The sequence below is a fragment of the Dermacentor variabilis genome, unplaced genomic scaffold (assembly GCF_050947875.1).
Source record: "Dermacentor variabilis isolate Ectoservices unplaced genomic scaffold, ASM5094787v1 scaffold_13, whole genome shotgun sequence".
Taxonomy (NCBI): Eukaryota; Metazoa; Arthropoda; class Arachnida; order Ixodida; family Ixodidae; genus Dermacentor; species Dermacentor variabilis.
Genome location: NW_027460291.1, coordinates 27,829,585 through 27,831,850, shown reverse-complemented (window position 1 = coordinate 27,831,850; position 2,266 = coordinate 27,829,585). Strand labels below are relative to the sequence as shown.

General features: G+C 48.1%; 1 long non-coding RNA gene across 1 annotated transcript; it reads right to left on the bottom strand.

Moving 5' to 3' along the window:
* Positions 1 to 238: 238 nt before the first annotated feature.
* Positions 239 to 1,999, bottom strand: LOC142566816 (uncharacterized). Its single transcript, XR_012825130.1, has 2 exons — positions 1,564 to 1,999; positions 239 to 366 (listed from the first exon to the last, which is right to left on the bottom strand). It is a non-coding gene; the product is annotated as an uncharacterized LOC142566816 (long non-coding RNA).
* Positions 2,000 to 2,266: the final 267 nt, after the last annotated feature.

Below are 2,266 nucleotides of genomic sequence, written 5' to 3'. Positions count from 1 at the left end.
GTTGACTCCTTCCGGTTTCGGTTTCGGGCGCGCGCGTTTTGAACACCACTTGGTACACGCCGCGCCGGCTCCGCTGCTCGGCGCGGCATTCATTTTTTCTTTCTTTTCGCTTCTGCTGAGCCTCGCGTGGCCTTGGCGTGGAATCGTTTCATTATTAAGTAGAAATGATTGCGATTGACCTTTGCAAGACTGCACCGAATCTGTCACGTGCAATTTCATAAAGGAAACGAAAGACGCCTTCTGAAATGATGAAACATTTATTTTGCTCTATATAAATGCTCGTTCCGGGCTTCTGCATTCATCCAAAGTTGTGGCACCAGGTAAGCAGCAGTCGTTGCCGTACGATGCTCCACCGGATGCCATCAGCTGAAAGAAAGTAAATTACAAGCATGTATCATTTTGGCATATTGACCTAACAGGAGTTACTGCGTGTAGAGGCGAAACGTGCGTAAGTGGTGAATGAGCGGCATTACAGATAAATTCACTTTTACGTATATTTCGCAGCAAAGACTCCTCCCAAACAATGCTACAAAATTTTCAAGCAGCCCTCCTTTCCCGGGCATTATTTCCTGCACTTCAAGTGCACAAATACACGGGTGACTGCGCGTTTCCAAAGCAACTTGGCCTCAGTCGACACGATGGTACGCCAAGTACACAAAGGTGGCTACAACACAGGCTCAACCAGACCATGTTACACGCTCGCAGAATGCCTTCTAATCGCACTGAAGTCAGACTCGTGGGCGCATAGCCTGTTTTCAGTCGCTCAGAATACATAAATGTCATGTTCTTGAGCTCCTCCTTATCTTTTACGCGTCCTGCCGGCGCATGCAACACTCCCGTGTTATCACTCTCGGCAATCGCTCGTCGCGTTTTCGAGAAGCGTGAGTACCGAAATAAGGTATATGTTGTTGCAGGGCTATAAAATGCGTCGCAAACTTGTCCCACTAAAATTCAGTACACGCAAAACCAACTCACTATGGCCGGCTTGCTTTTTTGCTAACACCTTCACAACCCCAGGCGCGGCGAGCAAGCCTCAAGATATCCTAAAGAGTTACCAAATAAATTACAATACTTTTTCGGGTCAGAGAATGCGTAACGAACTTCTACCAGTAAGATTCAGTACACGCGAAACTGCGGCACACAGCCGAGCTGCTTTTCGCTAACTGCGTCAATAAGCCGGGCGCGGCAACCGTGCTTCTAAATTACCCTAAATATAGCGACGTTAGTTACAATAATGTTGGGGGCCACAGAATGCGCGAAAACTTGTCTTAGGCGCTACGACGTAGTACACGCATGTACACGCGCAAATGCGTCACACGGCCGAGCCGGTTTTCGCTTACCTGCGTCAATAAGCCGGGTGCGGCAAGCGTGCTCCAAAACTACCGAAATAAGTTACAGTAATGTTGGCGCTCATAGAAAGCGCCGCAAACGTCTCCCAGGACGAGGCATTAACTCAAATTAACTGCGCCAGGACGGCGGAGCTGTTTTTCGCTAACTGCGCCACTCGAACTAAGCCTAAATGTGCTTAAAATGCGCCGCACACTGTCAAACACAATTTCTCACCTTGCCGTAGTCCGGTAGTGCAGTGGTGCCGTGTCGAAATGCAGACGATACGCAAGAAAAGCATAGAGAAGGCCGGGAGCCCAAAAACATGGGCTATATCCAAAACAGACGGGTCGGCGAGCACGCGAGCTTCGTACGTACGACCAGCCTCGCTCACTCCTGCGGCTTGTCTGGCGCATGACGTATGCACGCGCGTCTGGCGTGCCGCTAGCTTGTTGCTAGGCAACGAAACAAAAAGTTGCAAAGTATAAGTTCATTTACACGCAAAACATTTTCACTTTTAGTGGGAAGGAATAAAAAAAATAAAACGTTGTCTGGAAGTTTATTTCACATTCTTTTTTTTCTGATGCTCGCGTCAACTGACGGTTGTTGTTGAAACTAGGCGTGACGTGTTTCCTGTTGCCAGTTTTTGAAGAGTGTCCCCTCTTGTTGAATTTCTTTCTCTATGGTAGAACTTTGTGGAAGACACGCGGGTCCCAGCGGTTAATCTGGAACATTCGACGACCGATCTATAAAAGCCGACGCACTTGACCCGCTGATGAGATTTTTGACGATCGCCGACCTTGTTCGCCGCTATCGTTGTGCTATAAGTGTAGCCTGTTTTTGTGGGCACAGGTTCGCCCAATAAAAGTTAGTTTTGTCTTTCACAGTATTTGCTACTGTGTTTTTCAACGTCACCACTACGTGACGTGACAATATCTTG